This window comes from Leopardus geoffroyi, chromosome B4 (assembly GCF_018350155.1).
Source record: "Leopardus geoffroyi isolate Oge1 chromosome B4, O.geoffroyi_Oge1_pat1.0, whole genome shotgun sequence".
Lineage (NCBI taxonomy): Eukaryota > Metazoa > Chordata > Mammalia > Carnivora > Felidae > Leopardus > Leopardus geoffroyi.
The window spans coordinates 57,858,393-57,877,149 of NC_059341.1; the positions used below are offsets into that span (position 1 = coordinate 57,858,393).

Genomic DNA, 18,757 nt, shown 5'->3' on the forward strand with positions numbered 1-18,757 from the left:
CACCATCACCCCAAAGGAATTTTTGAAGAAAGGTGTAAGCATATACTTGCACAGAGTTCCCTCCCTCCTTTTCTCCAGTGCAGCATTTTACCCAACTTGATTGAATGGGACAGGCAGGCAACAGGACGTCTATGATCCTTTGAACAATAGAGAATTGTTAAATAGATGCCATTTCCCCTTTTGGTCCATGCCTTCTACTTATCTAACAATTTTATCTACTTCAATAGAATAAATTTGTGCATTTTACTATGTGATGGATTAGAAGGAACTGCGGAAGCCAGTGCACTGTATACAATTAGGCTGTCTTGAAAACGCACACTTGTGTTTACTCTAGGCCTCTTCCCCCCTTCTCAATCAAGCTACTAATAGAGCTGTTTTAAGTTTCAACAAGGACCATATTAACTGCGGGTCTCCACATGAAACAGAATGCTAAACCCCAGCGTCTCCTGATGATGTAAGCTCAAAGTATCCCAAATCCTGTTTTATATTTCGGTCTCAAATCACCATTATTTCTTTTCAATGCTTTTTTTTTTTTTCTGTACCTAGCATATTATGAGTCCTCAATACATACTGCATGATGGCAGTAATAGCCATTGTGAGAAGATTCTACACGACTCTGGAAGTAGAAAACTTAATATAATTACTTTTTGGCAACTTGTATCCACATCTTATCCTAATGCCATCTACTTTTTAATTTCATCAACCCTGGTCTTAGTATATGCACTTACTCAGTAAATATTACCAATGATAACAATCACGCTTTACATTTCAGCCTATTGTATACTCTTACATACACAAAGTTGGAATGTGAACCCCTATAATTATTCACAGTTAAAATAAATATTTACAAATAAAAGTGCAAAATCAGAAATAAAAACTGCTTTCCTAATGGATTTTTTGAAGCTATGACAATGTATAAATCAAACAAAGTAGCATCCCTACAACAAAGAAATATAGCAATATATAAAAAGCATAAAGAAAAGGTATGGGGTTATTTTTTCTTCTTTTATCAAAGCCAAACAAAATAATATTGGGGCGCCTGGGTGGCGCAGTCGGTTAAGCGTCCGACTTCAGCCAGGTCACGATCTCGCGGTCCGTGAGTTCGAGCCCCGCGTCAGGCTCCGGGCTGATGGCTCAGAGCCTGGAGCCTGTTTCCGATTCTGTGTCTCCCTCTCTCTCTGCCCCTCCCCCGTTCATGCTCTGTCTCTCTCTGTCCCAAAAATAAATAAACGTTGAAAAAAAAAAATAATAATATCACATCCAGGAACAGTGACCATAAATAAAATTCAATAAGCATATTAGATTCAAAGAATAAATCACAGTCTTTCAACTCATCTGGCCTTACATGTAAATAATTTCTTAATAAAAGAAAGAGAAGCATCTCCCTGACTATATATAATTGAAGATATTTTAACTTTATGCAACTAAAATTTCTACAACTAGTCACCCTCCTACTTTCTCCTCATTCATTACAAAATGTGCATGTTTTAACCACACGATGCCAAATCCTGAGCCTGGAGAAAGTTTTGCCCCGACCTGGCAAGTTGTTTGCTTCCATATCTAGGTGGTACTCCTTCCAAATCAATCTGTCTTTTTCAGAAATGATCAAACTGAAACAAAAACAAAACTCTCTGCAGATCGTTGGTAAGGTATTTTTTTCTCATACCAGGAGAATGCTAGCAAATGGAAAAATCACACACACACACATGCACACACGCACACACACACACAGAAATTGTTTAAAAGGCTTTAACTGTAGTGATGAAAATATTGAAATTCATCTACATTTCAAGATGCCAATAGAATTTTAAAATACAGAATAAGTTAGTTAGCAACACCCATACTGTATTATAGAATGACGTGTTTTTCACCATTAATTTTTTTCTTTATTTTTATGAATAGGAAGTTGACTTTACTAGCAATAATGACAGTTAATGACAACCCAGTGAGTCACTGCCTCCTGGGCCTTAAGGAGGAGTAGGTTCACATATAAATGATAATTAATGCCATTAAACATTCCAACACTACACTTACTTAACAGCTTTTGGCATTCAAACTCTTAAATGCTTCTACTGTACCTTACCAAATAATTAAATACTGTGAAGGTACACGGGGTTAACCTGCAAGGGAACTGAGTGGGATTGCTCTGGTATGTCTCTTGAGAACCACATCAATCTGTAATTTTTCTGTTCACCAATCACCTTTATATGTGGACGCTGTGTTTTTATCTAGCTGCATAATAAGCTATCTATGAATTCAATACCCAGTAAGCTGTGCCCCTAGTTTGGTTGACATCAACACTCATTCCTTGGGTTGTTCATGTTTGCTCGGCAAGCTGATGCTGCTTGGCAAGTCAGCCTTCCAGATGTGATTTAAATTCATTTTCGTAAACTGTAGATTCAGTGATGTACATCATGATCATAGCCTTTCTCTCGATATTTCAAGAAGGTGCTTGGAGGAAACACTGAGTACAATATTGGATAACAACCCTCAAGAGCTATTTAATATTGGTAAACATGTAAAAGGATCTGATTTCCAGATAATAAAGGATTATTTTATTGTATGTACAGATGTTTAAATTAACACACACATTCCATTCTTATCTTTCTTAAATTCAGCAGAATAACTGTAAGTCTTCACAAGGCATGTTATCAATGTAAAAGCAATAAAAAAGTCACCCCCTTGTGAATTACTATTTACAGTATTTCACAAGAATGGCATTCACACCCTCCAAATGAACAAGGTTGTCTCTTTAAATTGAAGGACACTGCCTGCACTCTTCATCAGTTAGCATTAGCAATGGGGTGGGGGGAGTGGGGAAGGGAGAAAATAACAAGCCATTTTTCTATCATTTGAACTCTCTTTGACCCTTGTAAGCTATTCAAGTATGCACTTAAGACAATTCAAATAAATAACATATATACCCACGTACACAGCAGATATATACATAGCAAAAGAGTGAATCCTCATAAAGGAGATAGGCTGATACCTAAGAAATTAACCATCTTGAAGCCTGCTCTTGGCATTGTCATCGACAGCACAAGAGGAATTCCCGTATATAGATGGTAATAACATTTCATGACTTTAATCAATAATTATATGAATCAGGGTATAAACTTATGATGAATGAACTACAGCTAAAAGAGCTGAGTTAAGAAAAGGAAAGAGCCACCTTGTCCCCAAATTGACTGAAAAACTTTCATTCCATAATCATAGTTATACTGGGGGAATGTCAACAAGGCTGGCAAATATAAAATGCAGTGAGAAGTATATGATGAAATATATCATTTAAGTGATATTTAGCTTAAAAAGTTCAAAATATTCTTGTCAAACTTATTTCTGTTCCAAAGTTAAATATAATTTTTTGAAAAAATGTTACATCTCATAAATTGCACTTGTACATATCTATGTTTACAAGAATTATTTGTTCATTTTTACTAAAATATTTCCTCAGAATATAGACTAATTGGTGTCTGTTTAGCAATTCCCAACACTCCTTCTCTATAGTGGCACCATGTGCTATATAGTTTTAAACATATACTTAATGATATTATTACAGGGTCTACTGCATTTTTTTAACACAAAACACTAATAAAAGCAGTAATCTTGACTTGGCAGGTAAATGCATAGAATATCATACATGATGCTGTAAATATTTTTAGGATGTTTTCTAAAGTCCCTCACTCCCTTTTTTCCCAAAAAGGGATACAAAAGAAGAAAAGGGTAAAGGTGGAAATTTAAAACATGACGAAACTTCCCTGTACATTTTCTCAATGTTTAGAGAGCTTTAATTATACAGTTTCTAGAAGCAAAAACAAAACCCTACCAAAATTGACAGAGGCAGATAGAGATAAATGAGTCACCACATAAACCCTTCTTTCGGCCAGAAACCATGTGGATGTGGAGGTTTCTTCAGAGCAAAACATGTGTCTTGAGTTCCCAGGAATGTCTACAGTGGCAAGGACAAGAAATTCAGTGGCTCTGAATATTCATCCCACCCAGGCTTTCCTGTTACCTTGTGGAACAGTGACAATACCAATTCTAGAAACCAGGGGTCAAGAGGGAATCGCTCTGTTGTGATTCCCAGTGACCCATAGAGCAGGATTTCACCACAATCCTGTGACATGTGACTGGGTTTGGGTCATTTTGTGACAGTGTCAGCTCCAAAAACCCTAAGGAGGGCTCTTCCCTTTGTGAAACAAATTAATTACACAACCAAATATTGCCACATTCTTGAGCCTACTGACATAATGGAAATTTCAACACCCACCTTGCTTTGTAGTTTTTTTGAAAAGAGTAAAAAAAAGACACAAGTAGAGCCCCATATAATTCAAGTAAAGGAAGACAGGGAAAAAAAAGATGTTTTTATTCACTATCTGTAGTGGGAAATTGTGTATTTTAGATCTGAAGTCCAATAGAAAATAATTCAACTTTGTACTACTTACTCTTGAGTGGTACGTGAGACAGAATGAATGGATATTGGTTTGTCTGCTACTTCTGAGTCTTCTAAGCTGTAATACTTTCATCAATATTTACAATGTCTCAGTCCTGTTTACAGATGTGTAATCACATTAGGCTCAACAGAGTTCCAGAGCTTGCTATGACTTTTATGTGGACATCCTAATTAAAAACGATAAATTGTTATTCACACAATCTTCACTGCTTTTTAAAAATCATTTATTATAATTTCTTCTGATTCCTAGCATCAAAATGAGAAAAAAAAATACCTGTATTTATTTCATAGGCTATCCAATCATAGTTTTATTAGGAAAGAGACTTCAGGGGCTCTCCCTCTTTCCCGTATCCGTAGCAGGATAAAACATAATTTCTAATGGTAAATATTAAAGTCAAAAATATGAGCAATCATGGAAACTGTGAGTTTTCCCAACACATATGAGTCACTTATATCCTCAGAAGTAATGAAGCCTCCAGAAAAAAAAAAAAATAGAGATTCAAAAAAGAGACGATGACTTGATGGTTTTTCCTGTGTTTAAGTCAGATTGGCTATGACTAAATAATTTCTCAATTGCTAGACTAAAACAAGCCAAAACAAATAGCTCTTAAAACTTTAAAGTATATTGTGTAGTGATGACTGTTCAAGGTCTCACTAAAGTCAACACTGGAGAGATAATAACACAGATGACTTGGATGCAAAGGGCTATCCTTAATTCATTGATTATAGAAACAAACAAACAAAAAACCCTCTGCAACATTGTTGCAACCAGAAAAGTAAACCTAAAATAAGATATTCTCACTTGTACATGAACAAATCTGATATGGTTCACATTTAATGATAAAAAGGAAAACATATACACTCAAGGTAGTTAAAGCCCAAATGGTTGCAACAATGGTAAAATATTTCTCCAGGTATAATGAATGTAGACTAATCTGAGCATTTTCAGATCAGTAAACATTCTACCCAAATCCCACGGTATATACATATTAATTTCCCCTACTCATTTGAAATCTTTCATTTTTTTTCTAATGGCACAAATACAAGGAGGAAAATATGTTAAACATATTAAATTAAAAACTTCACCAAGGAAAAGCCATTCATTTAATCAAGAAAGTTTTATCAAGTGCCAACTGTGTCCAGTCAGAAGTGGCTCAGTCTTATAGGAAGCTAGACTACACAGATACAATAGAAACACACACTTGTTTCCTAAACTTGCTGATAATAATCTTATTATGGAAACTACATATGCAAATATCAATTTTTTTAAATTAAAATTTTAACTCATGCCAATGTGATCAGACAGCCAGTCTATTGCAGTGTCCTAGTTCAATTATGTCAGCATTATTTTCCCAGGAAGATGGGACATGATTTCTGTATCAGGTGTGAATAAAACCTAGCACTGTGATGAATATATGGTGTACTGCATGATTATGGATATATTTTGAAATAAATTCAAAAGACCAGCCTGTAGGAAAAAAAACATAATTCTAAATCTTATTTCTTTAGTAGTTAGACAAATGAACAGATATTAGAGTTGAAAATATCCATATTCCTAACTTCCTCACTGTGTGACCTTGGACAAATTGCTTAATATCCCTGAGTCTTCACTTTCTAAATTATAAAACAGTTTGTGATAAAACTTCATTAAGTAAAAAGATTGCAGATTTACCACACATAAATTCCTACCAGATACTTGCACTTGTAGCAATAATATTATTATATTGTCATATGACACCATGTTCCCTGTTGCTCATAATCTACATGAATTTTCTCCGATAATTGAAAAACATAACTGTTTTCAATGTTTTTCTACAAATATTTAAATATTTATTTGAGCTATATGTGTGCAATGCTTATTAAAATTACTTTAACTGTTTGGAATATTTTTTAACACAATGTTGGGGGAGGGGAAACTTTATAAACAATGCCAAGAATTTAATAAATTAAGTATAATTCTAAATTAAAGAATATTTCCCCATTACCTATAATCAAAATATACTAATATTTCTTAAATTGGAAAATCTGGACATCTAGGAAAATTTATTTATCTCCAAAGGGATCAGAGACACTGGAACCAAATAATCCTGAAGATCAGTTTTGATGGTCTTGGCGGGGGGGGATATATGGAGGGACTTCCCCTATCCTCTGAGTTTTGCATATCATCATACTCCCTGAACACTTGTTCACTGGGTGAAACCTATCTTAGTTGTGTGTACATGTTCAGTCCTTCTGTCCTAAATACGAAACATTTGTCAAAATGAAAATACTGAAATTGCGAGCTCCAGAGTACTGCTTACAAGAAAAATGACAAATTCTTGGATTCAGAAGGCAGAGAGAGAAATCAGTTTGGGGCTTAAGAAATACTGTCAGCTATAAGAAGAATTTTATGATAACATTAAAGTATTTGGAGTTTCTCTGATTAAAGACTGCATATCTATAGTACGGTAACTACATATGTTAAAGTCCTTAAACCATGCATGTGATCTATTTGTCAAAATTAAGCTCCTCTTGTGAATTATAGCTTCAAGAGAAAAAAAAAAAAAAACAACTTTCCAAACTGTTCCCATGATAGGAGCCTACTGGTGAATAAAATATTGAAAGGGATCTTTACAAAGTTATAAAAATTAAAACACATTGAAACAAAAAAATTGCTGCCCATGCTTGGGAAACATCTAGATGCCTAAGTGAAAGTTAAAAAATACCATTAGATAACAGTTTCTGTACCTGGCTGTGAAAACATAATCAGTAATGCCTACAAAAATATCACCTCTAAACCTCAGAATGTTGTTGTGGTATATGACAAACTAATAAATTTAGGTTAAAATTACTTTCTTTGATATATTGGCTAATAGTAAGTTATAACTGTTGTTTTAAACTGCATTTAAAAATGAACATTAGAGGCACATTAAATAACATTAGCTTCTCTTTTAAAAGCCCCAAATCAATCATTAAAGTTGTTCATTTACTTAACATCTACCGTGCATAAGACTCAGTGCTGAGTAACTGTATTCTAAAGTGATTAACCAACACTGCATTTAAGCATTTTAAAAAAATGTTTCTTTGTTTATTTTTGAGAGACTGTGAGAGCGTGAGTGGGGCAGGGGAGAGAGAAAGGGAAAAAGAGGATCCAAAGTAGGCTCCCCACTGTCAGCAGACAGGCTGACACAGGGCTGGAACTCACAAACTGTGAGATCATGACCTGAGCTGAAGTTGGACACTTAACCGACTGAGCCACCCAGGCGCCCCTGCATTTAACCATTCTTAATACATCTTCAAATATCATGAAAAAAATTAATGTATAACTGGATAAACATTGTATTTTACTAGAAAATTAAGAACTAAAGACACACACAAGGCATACAAACAAAGAATACAAGTTTTAGAAAGCTTTGGTATTATTATTGACTCTAATGATTATGCAAAAAAACTTTAGCATCATAGTATCACTACGTACCTTTATAGTATTATATATACAAGATAGTAACAAAGCGGTTAAAATCGATAAAACATTGTCAAATATTTGTCCTAATCTAGAATCAGTCTTGACTACTGCCCAATATTCTTTGTAGAATCTAGAGTTCGAAAATATATCAAGTGTGCTATGCCAACAAAATTTGGAAGTATTTCTTCTTGACCAAACCATTGACATATTCTGAAGTATGACTAACTGGTCTCTTCAAGTTTCTATAAATAAAATAATTACAATGTTCTCCATACTCATAAAATGATTTACCCTTTTAAAAAAAAGTACTTTTACTATGCCATTTGCTTCAATATAGCCAGCAGCAATGAATTCTACAGTTTTGTTGTATGTTGCATAAAAAATTACTCTCTTCTGTTTTGATCATGATATTTGATTTCATTGGGTGTTTCCTTATGAAGAAAGGTAAAGACATCCACCAATAGGTATGTATTTTTCCTTATCATCTTTGGTGCATGAGGAGAATATTTTTTATTTGAGCTTCATCTTTTACTCATGGTTACAATACAACACTGGCGTTTGTAATTATTTTTCAATAATTTCATTTTCCATTTTTGTGAGGCACACAGAAACTTCAACAACATGTTTCTTAAATAATGTATTATCTAATATGCATCGAACTTTAATTGTCATATCCTAAATATGAATATTAGTAGAAGAGAGACTGGCATAGATGACACAACATTGGGGCATATAAAAATAATTGATATTGCTCCCCACCAGAGCCTGAGATGGCCTTCAGTTCACACTGTGTTGCAAACTACCTAAAGAAGAGATGAATTGTTTCCACAGACTTTCTGGTTCATAAATTTCCTGTAGAAAGGAAGCAATTGTTTTTGTTTAAAGGAAACATCCTGGGTTAGATTAAGCAAAAGTCCCATTTTCTGTCAACAGAAGACAAAGCAGAGAGGTAAAAAGGTCAATAAATATCAGAAAGCAAAAATCTAGCCAGGATTTATCAGGTACCTGTTTGTGCAACCATCAAGGGCATCAGGAAACAACACATTTGAATGTCTGAGTTAATTTTCTCCTTTTGTTAAAATATTTTATATTCTGCAAAGGCATCATATGCAAACAGATTACTAAACATATAATACAAAAGCCTACCTTTTAAAATAAAGTTCAAAGGCTATTAAAAAGTATATTTTGAGTTCAAATTAAAGCATGACAGAGCTGGAGTAATCTTCTCCACCCACAGATGTCTGAACAGTCCAACAGATTTTTCTCACTGAATTTCTCCAGGGGTTAAGGCCAGGGTCCCCCAAGTCCCTCAGGGGGACATTTCTGCTTCTCACATCCCAATAATGTACAAGTTTCCTCATACAATTATACATTGCCCAACCAAACTTTTCTTGATCTATATCAGTTTTCTGTGTGGATATGGAAAATTTCATCGAATTGCTCACAAAACATAAATGTGAGATATAGTCACCTCTTGAACTTAGACTACTCTAGTATTTCTCAAAAGGAGAAGAGAACAATATATATTTCTTATTTTCCTGGGACATTCCCGTTAGTAATAGTAATAGAATAAATGTAATTATAGAATATTTAAAGTAAAAAGTCCATCACTTACAGTCATTTTTAATTTGACCTTAAGACAAAGCATATAGCTGTTTCATAGAATTAGGGTAAAGATTAAACAAAATAACCCATGCAAAACACATAGAAGCAGGTGTTACTTGGCCTTCTATATAAGCATTCAAATAATTTATCTATTATACCATTATTGTTGCTATTTTATAAAAATAATAATCATTACTTTTAATAGTACAATTCGCCTTGAACCATCCATAATTTGCATATTACATACATAAAATATATGTACATGCCTCTGATTTATATGTATAAGCACAGTATTTTCATCCATTCATTTGACAATTATATATTGAGTAATTTCTATATACCTAGGTACAATGATAGGTATTAGAACACAGAGATGGAGAACACAATACTCTACTCAGGAAACATAGTATAGCAGATAAGTATAAATCTATTACATCTACTAGATAAGTATAATGTAATATGTTATGTATAACAATTGAATTATACATGGTGTATATTGAGAGACAAAATACTGCCACCGTTTCCAGTCTAGAAGGAATATGGATGATGTCAGAAGAGTACATATTAAGATTTTTATGCTTCTTAGAAACATTCTCAAAATGAGCCATGCTCTCTTTCTTAAGTATGTATGCCCCTTGTCATTACAGCGGTTATATTACTGAACACTTGTTCAGAGTCTTTGGGTACACAATCTTAAAGAATGTTTATATCTCCACATGATAACTTCTAAATTTTTGATTCAAATGGTATTATCCTATTGAGTTAAAAAAAATCCTGTCTCCAAATATAAACTAGTATTCATCTTTGAGGACTCTTCTGTCCTCATGAGGATTTCTACACAGTATATGCTGTAACAAATTAGACCTCAAATGCATCCTTGATTGACTATACGTCAGCCAGGAGACTATTCTGTCCTCATCACAGTGCCTAACATGTAGTCGCACTCAATAATGAGCATTTATTGAAGGAACAAATGAATGAATGAATGAACTCTGAGTCCCTTACTTTCTTGGAAGAGCTTTGGACAAAAGTGAAATACTCAACATTGTTCATGAATGTAGCATGTTCTCACTAATTTTTTTTTTTTCTTCTGGATCTGATGTGAGCATTCAGAAGTCTCATTGTGCTTCTGAAACAAATAATGGCTTTCAAAAGAATCTGAGCAGGACTTGGAAACAACTAAGATTAGTAATATGTCATGCTAGTGGAGTATAGCTGTGTATTAGCCAAGCATAGTAATTAAGGGAGTAGACTCTGGACCCCCACTGTTTGGTTTCAGATCCAGGATCTATCCCTCACTAGCCATGTGACTTTAAGTAGTTACTTCACCTCTCAAGCTTCTCAATTATAAAATAGGAGTACAATAATGCCTCCTCTTAGAGTTGTTTTAAGGATTAAAAGGATTAAATATTTGAAATAACTTTAAACAGCACCAGCAGGCACTCTATTGGTGTTTGTTTAATAAATCAGTGGTCATTTCAAAACGTAACTTTCTTGGACAGTGATAGCTTGGGGACAGTGATAACCACTGTGTAAGTCTGTTGAACTGGATATGGGAATTCCTTCCCAAGGCTACTTGCAAATTTCCATGTGCGTCTCAGATTTACTCACAAATCAATATGTATGGCTTTCATTCTAAAGCTGACTTGGTCAAAAGTGGCAGCTACACAGGTATGTTTCCAAGCTTGTGAAACTCCCAATCTTTACAGGGAAAATTCCCCATATGTATCACTGTTGTCCTTAAGATTCTCCACTCAAGCAATTCAAATATATCTTTTCTGTGGCCAGGGAATTGCACAGATCCCCCTCCGTTTTATGTTTTGGTTTATCCCACAGCTATTATGTGTCTCCTGTCACTCTGGCTGTTTTGGTTTTGTTGTCTATATTCAAAGGAGGCCTGTGGTTGTGTCTATCCCAAGCGTCTGTGTTTCGAGTTGTGGCGGTTTGCCCCCTCTGTCTCTCATCATTGCTTTTGGCTCAGTCCCTTGACAGGAAATGAGAGATTTATTTTATCTGGCTTGAACTACATTGTTCCTTCCTGACTACTGGTGTTACTTCACTCTAAATAACATGACTTTGTGCTCACAGTCTGCCCAAGGTCAAAGCCTGAGGGTAATAGACACATTTAAGAGCAGAGGAAGAAAATACAACCAGAGAGGAGGAGTGGGCAAGGAGAGAATTTAAAAAAATAAAAAAAGAAAGAAAAAAAAAGTAGTGATGCAAAAGTTAATCTTGCAGCAGGTCTAAGTTTCTGGCGGGTTTGAAATGAAATCTGTTCTGAAGAGCTGAAAGGGGAACTTAGCCCCCGTTCCAGATGTTATCGATTTAAAATGACACTGTGAAGTAATCTAGGCTTGAAATTTAAATTTAGTTTTAAAAGAAAGCATGAGTTGTCTGGGAGAAGGGTTTCCAAAGCTTATTAATACTTGTGATATCATAATTGTAGTGTGTTTTTAATAATTTAAATTGGAATAATTACTGGAATTCAAATATTCCTCTTTGGCTTGACACAAAAACACAGAGGAATTGTGATAGTGCACACAGTTAGTAAAGTCAAACTCATTATTAATAAAAAGAAACTTAATGATACCTAAACTTAAGACTCGAAGCCATGAAAAGGTTTGAAATTTTGTCTTATAAGACAAAACAAGAATTACAAGAAAATAGCTGAACCCTATCGCCTAACCCATCCATTCTTCTACCCCACTCTCCACCCCCCACTCCTACCTCACTCCCCACCTTCCCCACCCCCTCCCATGCCCCTGCCTTTGGAGGTGTGAATAAAACTTTCTTAGTTTTTTCAAATACCTCTAGAGTTTCAAAGGGTCAGCAGGATGACCACCCAAAGACATGGTAAAAGAAAACATCTTGGTTTTACTGTGGTCACACCATTTATGCTGAGCAAAACCTCTCTGGGAAAGTTAAAGATTAGGGAACAGGGAGAAAACTGGCTAATCTAGATATACACTTTTCTATTTTTTTAGCAGATTGTCATGCTCTTTAATACAACTTTTGACTCAGAAAAATGGATTCAATGGAAATGGCCTTTAAATAAGGCAAAAAGCATTTAGATTACACATAAGGCTGGATTTTGCACACAAAATTATTTCACATGGGTATTCCATTCTTGGGGAAGATGATGAAATCCACTTTGCTAATGATTTTTCAACACTTAAATCGTTCTGTGTGCTGTAAGCATGGCTTATGTTGAAGTCAGGAGGACATCCCTAATGGCATCTTAAAGACTTTAGATGTTTGTGACTTATAACACTTCCTCTAGGAAGCCCCCACTCATCTCTGTGGAACTAAGTGGACATCACTGTACTGGGTTGGCCAACAGCCCAGTATCAAATTCTTTCTCTATACAAATGCTTCGCTCTGAAACTCCGACTAAAAATTATTCTCAGTGCACCTTAAACTTACACAATGTTATATGTCAAGTATACTTCAGCTAAAACAACAACAACAAAAAAGAAATTATTCCTCAGAATCATACTTCCTTGTCATTTCAATTCTTCATGAGATGGTCCACATACAAAACGAGCCCGTAAATATTAGAACAGGGTAGACACAGCTGCATAAGAATTTCAACACAAGTCTCAATTTTTAACACTAAGTTTTTAAAAGGTAAAGGAAATAATGTTTTTATACATCGTTTTCAATGTTTTCTGATTATTAAATTATAAATATAGTCCTAAAAGGTACACATAAAAATGTGATCCTTTTCTCCAAGGTGCTGATAAATCAGACAATTAGGCCTTCACCTGAACACCTAAATCATCCACCAAAAGTTTTTCCTTTAATTCTCCCTACACCTCAGGTGCAAAGAAGGAAACAACAACAACAACAACAAAACAACAAAACAAAACAAAAACCAGGAAACAATGTGTTAAAAGAAAATAACATTGATTAGAAGTTTACTATTTTCAACACCGCACTATAGCTGATTTCTGATACAGTATCACATTACATGCATACAAACTCCAGGAAAAATTAGTGTTATAATCCTCATTTCATAGATAATAGACTAAAATTTAAGATATATTGGAAATATGCCCAAGATCATAGAGTTTACATGTAGCAACATTAGGATTAAAATTTGCATATGTCTACTTTTTTTTTTTTTTTCAGAGAGAGCAGGGGAGAGGGGCAGAGGGAGAGACAGAGAGAAAAAGAGAGAAACACAGAGAGACACAGAGAAAGAGACAGAGAGAGACAGAGAGAGACAGAGAGAGAGAGAGAGAATTTTAAGCAGGCTCCATGCTTAGGGCAGAGCCTAATACAGGGCTCAATCCCACAGCCCAGGGAACATGACCTGAGCCAAATATCAAGAGTCAGATGCTCAACCAACTGAGCGAAGCAGATGCTCTTATAAGTGTCTAATTCTATGGGGCGCCTGGGTGGTGCAGTCGGTTAAGCCTCCGACTTCAGCCAGGTCACGATCTCGCGGTCCATGAGTTCGAGCCCCGCGTCGGGCTCTGGGCTGATGGCTCCGAGCCTGGAGCCTGTTTCCGATTCTGTGTCTCCCTCTCTCTCTGCCCCTTCCCCGTTCATGCTCTGTCTCTCTCTGTCCCAAAAAAAATAAATAAACGTTGAAAAAAAAATAAGTGTCTAATTCTAAAATCCATATCCATTAATTATTCTGGAATAGCAATTAAAATTCTAGTTTACATAAATTTAGTGTATCTAGAGTCCAATTATGTATCTCACCTATACAAAATAAGGAGTTGCAAACAAAAACAGTCCTTTCATTCTTCAAAAGGTTAAAAACAGAGTTACCAACTGAGCCAGCAAATTCCACTCTTAGGTATATACCCAGATGAAATATATATATATATATATATATGTATATATACACACACACACACACACACACACACACACACACACACATATATATATATATATATATATATATATATATATAAAATACACACACACACACACAAATTTGTACCCAAATGTTCATAGCCACATTTTCATAAAAGAGTGAAAACAACCCTGATATCTATCCACTGATAACTGGATAAATACATTGTGGTATATCCATACAATGAAATATTATTTGGCAATGAAAAGACATAAAGTTTTGACACACAACATGGATGAACCTTGAAAACAAACTAAATGAAAGAAGCCAGTCACAAAAGACCATATATTGTATTATTCCATTTGATTTAAAAGTCCAGAATAGGCAACCATATGGAGACAGAAAGTAGATTAGTGGTTATCTATGGCTGTGAGGCAAGGGGGAAAATGTAGGGGGAGATATGAGAAATGACTGCTAACGAGTATGGGATTTCTCTCTGAGATGATGAAAATGTTCTACAATCGATCATGGTGATGTTGACAAAACTACAAATGTGCTAAAAATAACCCTTTAAATGAAGGGATTATTATTTAAATATATCTTAATAAAACTCTCACCAGGGGCACCTGGGTGGCTCAGTCGGTTAAGTGTCTGACTCAGGTCATAATCTGGTGGTTCGTGGGTTGGAGTCCCACGTCAGGCTCTGTACTGACAGCTCAGAGCCTGGAGCCTGCCTCGAATTCTGTGTCTCCCTCTCTCTGCTCCTCTCCCACTTGTACTATGTCTCTGTCTCTCTCTCTCTCAGAAATAAACGTTAAAAAAATTGTTTTAAATAAAACCCTCACTAAAAAAATGGAGTTATGTAACACCTTTGTATCCGTATCATCAGATGAAATAGGCAGCATATTCCCTAGTCAACAAACTACTAAACAAATCTAGTTACCAAAACAGGAAAGAAGAGTTGTTTGTCTTCTATCATCTTCCCTAAATAGTGGCAAAGCTTTGGTCTCCTGGATCCAGGGGGACTTCTGAATCATTGCTAGAGTTGAAAAGACCTCCCTCTTTGGCCAACTATGCTTTGAGAGGAAAACTTGCTTGAAAACATTAGAACCACACACTGGTAGTTTATTTATCCAATGCTAAACCACTTGTTTGACATTTTACTCTAAACTGACCAATGATTTGAGTATTGTGTAGACAACCACAGAGAACAACTAAAACAGTGGGAAAGTATTATTTTAGAAGTACTTACTGTTTTATTAACACTTAGAGGGGAGAATTCCCTGCTTCTACTCAGATTCGGTTCTTCATGTTCCAATGTGAAGTAGGTTGCCCAATTGTCAAATTTGTCAATATAGTTTTTAGTCCTGCAGCCCATCATTAGATGACAGAAAAACATCATGTTGTGGCAAAGAATCAGTAGGTAGTAATCAAGTGTCCAATGATGTTGACATTTCCCAACCCTCCGTAGATTTTTTTTTTAAAGGGAGAATCCTAGAAGTATCAGTGGACAGACTAGAAGGCCTGTGAAGGACCAGCTCTCTAGAGATAATGGCACATTTTGTCCTGATAATCTTCAGATGTTAATACCTTAAAAGTTACTCAGTTGAAGTTGCTTTCAAATTAAACACCATTGCTATAGTGTTTCTGTTGTGATTGTCGGAGGGAAGTGGAGCCAGTGCAATTTGTCCATGTTTTACAAATCACCATCTGGCAGGGATATGGCAACATGTGAAATCTTCACAGGACTCTTGTTTTTCTACTATCTGCTGGATAACTAAGGAGATCACCAGACTGCTGGGATGCCTGCCAGATGGTAAGCAGGTATGTTTATGAGTTTAAGATTCTTATTTTCTTTCAATGCTTTCACATGCTGTGGGCGCAGAGGCATAAAAGTGAAAGGGAGAAAGAAATGGGAGTGGATAAGTAAGCGACTATATATATGATCATTATAAATGCCTTTGATGTGTCTTGAAATGTGAATTTTCAAAAGTCTACATTCAATCATTTTCTGCCATGTAGAAAAATCACGAGTCCTATGGTCACAGGATTTTTTAAAAATGCTACGTTTTTCATTGTTGTATAAATAGGCAGGTGTAAAGTTTCTTCAGTCCTCTTGAGTAGGCATGCATTCCCCAGAGAATCATAAGTGTCATTGACAGACACTAGATGAGTGTATACCCTGGGCACGGGACTGAGCTAGCCATTTTAGCAAAATGAAAATGAGAATCTGTTTTATTTTATTTTGATTGTTCAAATAGACAATCACAGGCAAAGAATACCTACCTAAGCAGAGTCATAACAAAAACTCTTCTAAGAATCGAAGATTCACAGGGTTAAATCTGAGAAGTAAATTGTAATCATCCAAGTGGCTTCCATGAAAAGAAAAGCACATCCTAGGTAATCTTAATAAGTGAATGTCACAAAAAAGGTAATGCTTGGTATAGAGAGGTACAGTTCTTTAACTTAGGTTTGAATGCCTACTCAGGAATATACCAAAATGACTCAGGGCAAGTTTCTGAAATTCTCTAAGATTCAATCAGCTCATCCATAAAAATGGTGATAACAGTTCTACTCTCTATGATGACAGTGAAACTAGAAATATAAGAAATGAAAATTGTCAGCAAATACGTGGTTGCTCAATAAATGAAGCTGTTATCATTATGATTGATATTGTCATTAGCACCTAGAGAGGGATACTTCTAGACTAAATCCTTAGATTATTTTCTTACATGAATTATATATATGCACCTAATATATTTGGATATTTAGATACACATAAGGTCTATGTTCAGTTGTGTACTTACATGCAAATTTGTACAAATACAAGTATATATGCCTACTAGTAGACAATTCTGTCCAATCACAGAAAACAAAAATTGAGATTTTGCCTAAAAACCTCTGTAATCATACTGAACAAATACTAATACAAGTTTCACAGTTTTGAGACTTGATACTTTGGGCAAATTACTGAACCTGTCTGTGTCCTTAGCCAGAGATACAGATGGAGAGAATAAAGCCTGCTCTCTAGAGTTATATGAAGATTAAGTGTGATTATTTCTACACAAGACATTACACAATGCCTGGCAGAGAATAAATGAATAAATCTTTTTTTTTTTCTTTTTGTTTCCTTCTGTTTCCCCTTTAAGTATCAATTTCTTCCACCTCTAAATTTAGTCTATCTTTGCCCTTCCTTACGTCCTTCTCTCAAGTTGAAGGATAGGTGTTCTCTGATTCTTTCTGGTCCTTCCAGTTATATTCTTAATTCCACCACTCTTTTTACCAGAATAATTTTTCTCCTTAATTATAAGATTCCTGGGTCTATTTTTATCATAAATTCCTATTCATCCACTAGGTTCCTTCTCCTTAGACTAAAACATACTCATTTCCCTCATCCTAACAATAATTTTCTTTAATAGGTAATATTAAATAATAATAATATATAATAATAATATTTCTTTAGTATTACCAAATGACGGAAGATATAGAAAGCTTAAATATGCCAATGGCCATAGAAGAAATTAAAAAGACTATCGAAGATCCATCTCTTAAAAATGCCAGACACAGGTAGTTGGGGTTTTTTTCTTTCTGATTCAAGTAATTTTATATGGGTTCTAACAAAACTAAGTTGAATGAGATTTTTTTTCTTATTTAAGCACCCCCAAAACACTAAAATGATTAAAAGACTCACAATTCTTTTGCAAGGTTAGCAAAACCCTGACACCAAGTCACAACCAAAGCCATATATGGTACACACTTCCCTGACACACAAAATTATAGGCCAAGCTAACTTCAGAATAAGGAAGGAAAATTCTAGCAAGTAGATCTCAGGAGTAAATTAAAGAATAATGCCCTGTTACTATACGGTGCTCATGGTGAGGATGAACGCCTGGTTGAAGACAAAAATATCCATTTAAGCACATTTTTATAGTTAAAATAGTAGACAAAAAGGGAAAAACCACAAGCAAATTGTTAAAAAACTCTTTGGAAAACAGTGCTAACCATTCCAGATTCCTTTAACGTAACTTAGGAAAAGAGAGAGAGAGAGAAAAAAAAAAAAAAAAAAAAACACCTTCAAAGGGAGTTTATTTGTCACAAATAGCTATAAAACACAAAGTGGTAAAGTAGTCATACTATCTTTTGTTGACCCAACTTCTCTTATTTCTCACTTCCTTTTCTTTTTTCACCAACAGCCACATTGCCTGCAAGCCAGGCCAAGTTTAGTGCCTCTTCTCACTCATCTCCCGTATCCTTTTCAACCCGCTGCAAATGCTCGGCTCCTACCTTTTTAGAGAAGCTGTTTACGCAAATGTTACCAATAGCCACTGAATTTCCAATGTCCACTGGCCTGTTTTCCGTCCTCATGCTCTTTAACCACTCTTTAGCAGGTAAGACTGTCGCACACAACCTCCTCAGCTCTTTGCCACCCTCATCTTTCTTGCTT

At 35.2% G+C, this 18,757-nt stretch overlaps 1 protein-coding gene and 1 long non-coding RNA gene across 9 annotated transcripts in view; one reads left to right on the forward strand and one right to left on the reverse strand.

Annotated features, from left to right (window-relative positions):
• Positions 1-18,757, reverse strand: part of SOX5 (SRY-box transcription factor 5) — a 1,013,293-nt gene that overhangs the window by 486,457 nt on the left and 508,079 nt on the right. Inside the window, exon 1 of one of the 8 annotated variants that reach the window (XM_045466149.1) lies at positions 15,566-15,666. The exons of the other annotated variants lie outside the window; for them this stretch is intronic. The gene's annotated coding sequence lies outside the window, so the exon portion shown is untranslated. Of the gene's footprint in view, positions 1-15,565; positions 15,667-18,757 lie in introns of those variants that run through there. 8 annotated transcript variants of the gene reach the window in all.
• LOC123591639 overlaps positions 15,805-18,757 on the forward strand; it is a 41,299-nt gene continuing 38,346 nt past the window's right edge. The window contains exon 1 of the long non-coding RNA XR_006709437.1: positions 15,805-16,137. This is a non-coding gene — a long non-coding RNA (uncharacterized LOC123591639). The remainder of the gene's footprint in view (positions 16,138-18,757) is intronic.